Below are 7,511 nucleotides of genomic sequence, written 5' to 3' on the forward strand. Positions count from 1 at the left end.
AGAGGTGGCCGTAGCCCTAGTAGAATGAGGCCTGATCCCAACCGGAACCTCCTTACCATGATGAGAGTAACAAAAAGCAATACAATGGCCGATCCACTTGGAAATAGTTTGTTTCGAGACAGCTTTCCCACTTGAAGCCACAGCAAACTAAACAAATAACTGTTGAGATCTCCGGAACTCATTGGTTCTGAACAAATAATACCGTAACTGCCTATGCACATCCAAAGAATGCAAAACTCTTTCCCCTTCATTTTGGGGGTTAGCATAAAAAGTAGGCAAATGTATAGATTGGTTCAATGCCACATTAGAAACTACCTTAGGCAGAAAAGTAGGATTAGTACGCAAGGAAACTCTGTCCTGGTGAAAAATCAGAAAAGGTTCCACTGCCATGAGAGCCTGTAATTCAGACACCCTTCTAGCAGAAGTAACAGCCAATAAAAAAGCAGTCTTCCAGGACAACAACTTCAATTCAGCCGTAGCTGCAGGTTCAAAAGGAGGCAGAGTCAGCTTTTCCAAAACTAAATTAAGATCCCAGGCAGGAGTAGGAGCCCTTCGTGGGGGTCTTATATTCTTTGCCCCTCTAAGAAACTGTGTAAGCAAAGGATGTGAAAATAAAGGAGGATCACCATCATAGTGAGCAGAAATAGCTGCAGCATGCACTTTTATAGAAGAGAAGGACAAACCCTTGTCCAGTAACATAGTCAAATATTGCAAAGTACAACTCAAATTAGGCAACGTGACATCAAGACCTTTAGCTGAACTCCAAAGAAAAAATCTCTTCCATTTATCAGCATAAACTTTCCGAGTACTAGGACGCCTGGCTTCCAAAAGGACACCCAAAACTTGTTGAGGGAGCTGAAGGCCCCCATCCTCTAAAACTGAATGCGCCAGGCTGTCAGATGTAGGGATTGCACCCTGACATTGAGAAAATGATTGTTTTCTTGAGACAATAAGTGAGGAATCCGCGGTAATGGCCAAGGTGTCCCGTGAATTAGGCTCCGCAGCAGAGGGTACCAATGTTGACGAGGCCAATCCGGCGCTATAAGGATCATGCAAGGTTTGTCCCTCCTGACTTTCAACAGGACCCGTGGAAGAAGAGGCAGAGGAGGAAAGGCATACACGTGAAGGTTGCTCCAACTGAAGGATAGTGCATCTATTTTCCAGGCTTTCGGATGAAACAGCCTTGTGCAAAACAGAGGCAGTTGGGAATTCAGAGGAGAAGCGAACAGATCTATGTCTGGAGTTCCCCAAGCCATGGTCAACTGACGAAATACCTGAGGATCCAACTTCCATTCGTGAGGATCCACCATCTGTCTGCTCAGAACATCTGCTAACGAATTTTGTGCCCCTGGCAGAAACTGTGCTCAAAGAGTGATGTGCAGATCCAAAGCAGTTTCCCATAACAGCATTGCTTGTCTGCAAAGAGGGTAAGAATGAGTACCCCCCTGCTTGTTGATGTACCACATGAGAGTTGTGTTGTCTGTTCGAATCAACACCAGTCCCGGTTGAAGTAGATCCTTGAATGCTTTTAAGGCAAATTGAACCGCCAGCATCTCCTTCATGTTGATATGCAAGTGAAGCAACTCCGGGGGCCAAAGGTCTTGAATCCATTTTCCTTTGAAATGAGCTCCCCAGGCTGACTCCGAGGCGTCTGTCGTTAATATCTGACTTGCCTCTGGTTGGTTCACAGAGAGTCCCTTGTTTAGGTGACATTCCTGAGCCCACCACACAAATTCTTTCTGAATGCAAGGGAGAATCCGAATGACAGTATCCAAATCGTGGCTGTGTTGAGTCCAAATGCCTTTGAGATACCACTGTAGCTTCCTCATATGCAGTTTGGCATTGGGAAGTACTAGAATGCAAGATGCCATGAACCCCAAGGCTTGAAGGACTGTCCTTGCAGTCAGCCTGGACATTACGGATAGCTGTTGGAAGTATAGGTGAAGATTTCTTTGTTTGTCCGGGGTAAGAGATGCCATCTGAGTAGCTGTATTCAGTCTCACACCCAGAAAACACATCTCCTGTGAGGGTACTAGACTGGACTTTATTTCGTTCACAGAATACCCTAGGCATCTGAAAACTGTCATCACAAACTGCAGATGTCGAAGAAGGTCATGCTTGCCCTGAGCCAGTATCAAACAATCGTCCAGATAAGGATAAATTTGAATTCCCCTCAGCCGGAGAAAAGCTATTACTGGAGCCAGGACTTTTGTGAATACCCTGGACGCAGTAGATAAGCCAAAGGGCAATGCAGAGAACTGATAATGCAAATTCCCAGTCCGAAACCTCAGGAATTTCCTGCAACTGGGCCTGATAGGAATGTGAAGATAGGCCTCCTTGAGATCCAAAGTCACCATCCAGTGATCTCTGCCTAGCATAGGCAACAGCTGCTGCAGTGTCAACATCTTGAATTTCGGAATTTCCAGAAAGGTGTTTAGAATGGATAAATCCAGAATGGGCCTCCAAGTAGTTCCCTTCTTTGGCACTAAGAAAAGACGGGAATAAAACCCCGTGCCTCTGTCCACAGAAGGAACTGCCTGTATTGCTCCCAACCGGAGCAGAGAAAAAATCTGTGCCTGCACTTCCAGTCTTTGCTGATGAGGCACATCCGGCATACCTTTGAAAGGAGGGAATGTGTGAAAATAAAACTTGTAGCCTCGAGTTATAATGTCCAATACCCATTTGTCTTGGGTAACCAAATGCCAATTCCCTTTGAAAAGTCCCAGTTTTCCTCCTAGAGGAGCTGTCAGCAAAGCAGAGTCCGGCAGCTGAAGACACAGGTCATTGGGACTGCTTCCGAAAGGACTGACCCCTGCCCACCCCAGCAGAAGGGGTAAAAGAATTCAAAGGCCTAGAAGTAACAGGGCCCTGAGAGGACGCCCTACCTCTACCACGCCTCGACCTGCCCCTAGAATGAAAATCCGAAGAGGGAAAAGACCATCCCCTAGCAGGCCAATTCCTACCGAACTTAGGGGGCTGAACCTGTAAGAAGTCCTTTACCGTCTGGATAGACTTAGCTTTTTCCTCCATTTTTTTCAAAACTGATTCCACTGGAGGGCCAAAAAGAACATCAGATTGCAAAGGAGCATCCATAATGCGAGCCTTAACATGCTCTGACAAGGACTGATCTCTAAGCCAGGCATGTCTGCGAACAACAGAACTAGTAGCAGCCACCCTGGAAGAAGCTTGCAAAGCATCAAAACCACACTGCAAAGAATGCTTACCAACCTGGTCGGAAGCATGCACTAAATCCTGAAGCTCCTTACAGTCAACACCTTCAGGCAAAGCATCCACTTTACATTTCAATTGACTTAGCAAATAATTCTGATACCTGAGCATATGAAATTGACAATTTAAAGCTCTCATAGCCAAAGTAGAAGAGGTATACAGTTTTTTACCCCACCTATCCAGGGCCCTAGCATCCTTGTCCAGAGGAACCGGATTCTTAACCACAGAAGCCTTAACACCTTTGGGGCCTTGAGAAATAGTTTCTGGATCAGCCCTAGGACTCTTATACAAGTACTTGTGAGCTTCCGGAACCCTGTAGTATCTATCTGGTTTAACTGGGGCAGGGGCAGAGAATCTGGGTTAAGGGCAGCCTCAGAAAATACATCCTGAACAACATCCAGTACAGGGGGAATAGCCAAAGGCCTGTGCTGAGGTAAAAACAAGAATTCTCTCAGCCTTTTACGAGAATCAGAATAATCCTGGCCATCCCACTGGAAATGTTCCCTCATGGAATGCAAAGTTTCAGAGAAAGAAAAATCTTCTGGAGGGGACGCAGAGGGAGTAGCGTCCTCAGCCTCCGAATCAGAATAGGGAGGGAAATCCTGAAGCTCATCCACAGAGGAATCCGACTCATTGGAAGACTGAACCAGACCCTCCAACTCTGTGTCTATCCTGGGCCGCTTCACAGGGGGGGGCATGGAACCCCTAATTAAAGTAATCAAATCTTCAGCCATCTTTAACATGTGCTTCCTAGGAGCTGGACCCTGGGGATTAGCACCAGCAGGGATAGACTTAGATTTAGAATGGCCTTTGCCCTGAGAAGGAGGAGGTCTAACTACCCTATGAGGGGAGGAAGCCACCGACAACAAAGAAGCACCCTCAGCCTGGCCTAACACAGGAGAAGCCACTTCCTGCAGTAACAAAGGCTCCCCTAGACACACTGGTAAACTGTCAGAAGGAGCCACTGAAGCAGTCAGTGGTTCCACAGAACCGACGTCCGGAGTGGACACCTCATCCTGTTTGGACCGCAAAGACTTATCTTTGCGCTTCTTAGAAGAACCAGTCGTCGGAGAATCCGACGGCATGTTATAATTACAACGCTTACCAAACACCAGCCTAGCACAGTCCAACCGATGTTTAATAGTACGCTTGTTAAAAGTAGCACAAAAGCGACACCCAACAACGTCGTGCTCAGGCCCTAAACAAGGAATGCAGAGTGAATGGTAATCCCTATGAGGAATCTGTTTCCCACAAGAAATACAGTTATTAACTTTTTCTGACATCCGGCAATACTGAGGCAAGAAAAAGACAAAAAATGTTCCCAACAGGGTACTTAGCCAACTTGGTATCCGGTCTGAAACTCGAAAACCGACAGTTCCAGAACGCCGAATGGCACTTGCAAAACTGCTTCTGCTGAGGACCATGCGGCAAGAAAGACTGAGGTTATGGCGTCGGTCATGCGCATTTGTACTGACAAGTACTTACGTCAGTCTCAGGCGCCCGTGACCGACGCCAGTTCTAGCCCTTTGGTATTCGGGCCGATGGTGGGCAGCGGAGTACCCCCATTTGTCAGGACTGCAGCAATGGGAGACGACGAACATCTCTTTTTTTGCAGTCTTATGCAGATGACTCTACCATAATCTGTTCTGGAACATCCCAAACTGAACTTCATTCTCTCACACAAAAAGCTTTCACCACTATAGAACAATGGTTTTCTAACCATTGTCTTCTCCTTAACCATAAAAAAAAAAACTTTTGCTCTTTACACCCTCTTACTTGTCTCCCCCTCTTCATTTCACACTCACATCCAGTAATGGTACTGTTATTTCTCCAGACCCCACCACCAAACTCCTAGGTATTACAATTGACAATCAACTAAAGTTTGACAGTCACATAAACACCACAATAAAGAATATTAACAGAAAACTCGGATCCCTCTATAGAATTAAACCTTTCCTAACACCTGAAGCCAGGACCACAATATCTAGAACTCACCTAATCTCTACCCTATTATATGCTTCTCCCATATATACCAATCTTTCTAAAATAACCTTAACAAACTAGCTAGATCATACAACAATATTGCCAGATTTGCTACAAACTCTCCTTACAGGACTCATCACTGCCAGAACCTAAAACAACTAGCCTGGCTTGAATTACCTCACCAATTACAATTCAACCAACTTATAATTGCCCACAAAGCCCTATACCAACCCAACAACACCCCAATTCTTTCTACCTTCATAAGGTCATATAACAACCTGAGGAATCTACGTTCCACTAACAAAATGTTGATTTACACTTCCTTATCATATAACTCAGCAGGCGACTCCATATTTTCTAACTCAGATGGTAAAATATGGAATCAATTACCACAAGACCTTACAACCCTAACCTTTCTCCCACTATTTAAAACTAACCTAAAACATTTCCTCTCTAACCACTGGTTATGCTCTTGTACCAACCCTGACTAACTATTATTCACTAATTTTCCTGTTTCATTTAAAACAGAATATTCTGAACTATAATCCTCTTTATGTAACTCTCTATAAACTAATCTTTTCTCTTCATTTCTAACATTATCATTCCTGAGTACTACTTTCCATGTTTGATTCTTTAACTCACTTTTTAACGGTACTTTCTTGTAAATTATGTTTTGGTATTTGTAAATTTGTACAAATCAAAATATGTAAATTGTAAATTTTTGTTAATCTGATGATGCATCATTCTATATTAATGTTATTTTCTAATAGTTGTACGATATATCTCTGTGCTTTTTTTTTTCCGAGGATGTTTTTAATATGTTTTTTTACTGGAGCTTTTCTCCTCGGGCCTGCACTGAAAATGGACATGTATCCAGTTGGATTAGCCTGGTCAACAAATGTAAAATAAAATAAATAAAATAATTTTTTTTTTTAACAAGCATGCAAAACTGTGTAGTAAGTTGATTAATGTCACTGTTGAATAATATAATATCAAATGTAATTTACTGAATGAACGTTCCTGAAAAAGAGTATTGATAACATCGTGGGAATGAACGAATATCTCTCCACCTAGTTCTTTTTCTAAAAATGAAGCTGCGAGATCAGACAGTTTGATAAATGCACAACGATGAATGCATGCTGAAATTAGAAATCTGGCCTAAACTATGCAAATTATTTTTTTTTACTTATATTCTGCATTGGAATTAATGAAGAACAAAAAGTAAAGCTATGTTGTAGCATACATTTGTATTTTATGAAGCTATTTGTGAAATCATCCCACACAAGAGTGTTGATTTTTCCTTTGCTTCCTGTAATGATTGTTCATCTTTACCTATCTGTCAGCCACAGCAAAGTCATTTGACTGAAAATGAATTTTGCTGATATCTGTTTCAACACAGTAGATTAAGAACTTTTACATCAAACTATACCTTACTATGCTTCCGAGTTGCAAAGAAATTGAAATTACTTGTTATACCAGACAATATGGGTACTTGAAATGAAGACAACTGTCATTTAACCTAAATATTCACTGCTATTAGTAAATGAGGAAGAGTGTAGGATTTTAAATGGCACTGAATTAATTATAGATGACAAAGCATCTTCCTGTCTTCTCATGCCTGCATTATGCATTTAATTAAGCTTATTCCATCTCACAAACTATAGAGCAGTTTTATTTTATACTGTTCATATGCTACTAGTCAACGGGATTTCCATTAACCCCATGAGAGCATTTATTGCGGTTCAGCTGTTTACTGGTTTAAAGGCATAACACAGCGAATATTTAAACAATACATGCCATGTCATTTAATAGTCCACGCTGTATTTAAGCACAATAGTACAGGCAGGGTGGAGTGGGTGGAGAAGAGTGTCAGGAGTGATTTGTGACAGACGAGTACCAGTAAGAGTGAAAGGGAAGGTCTACAAGAGGGTAGTGAGACCAGCTATGTTATATGGGTTAGAGACAGTGGCATTGACAAAAAGGCAGGAGTCAGAGCTGGATGTGGCAGAGTTAAAGATGTTAAGATTTGCACTGGGTGTGACAAGGGTAGACAGGATTAGGAATAAGTACATTAGAGGGTCAGCCCAGGTTGGTCGGTTTGGAGACAAAGCCAGAGAGGCGAGATTGCATTGATTTGGACATGTGCTGAGGAGGGATGCTGGGTATATAGTGGTAAAAGGATGCTAAGGATGAAGCTGCGAGGTAAGAGGAAAAGAGGAAGGTCTAAGATAAGGTTTATGGATGTGGTGAGAGAGGACATGCAGGTGTTTGGTGTGACAGAGCAAGATGCAGAGGACATG

This window comes from Protopterus annectens, chromosome 13.part0 (genome assembly GCF_019279795.1).
Source record: "Protopterus annectens isolate FY-2018-M chromosome 13.part0, PAN1.0, whole genome shotgun sequence".
In the NCBI taxonomy this organism is placed as follows: domain Eukaryota; kingdom Metazoa; phylum Chordata; order Ceratodontiformes; family Protopteridae; genus Protopterus; species Protopterus annectens.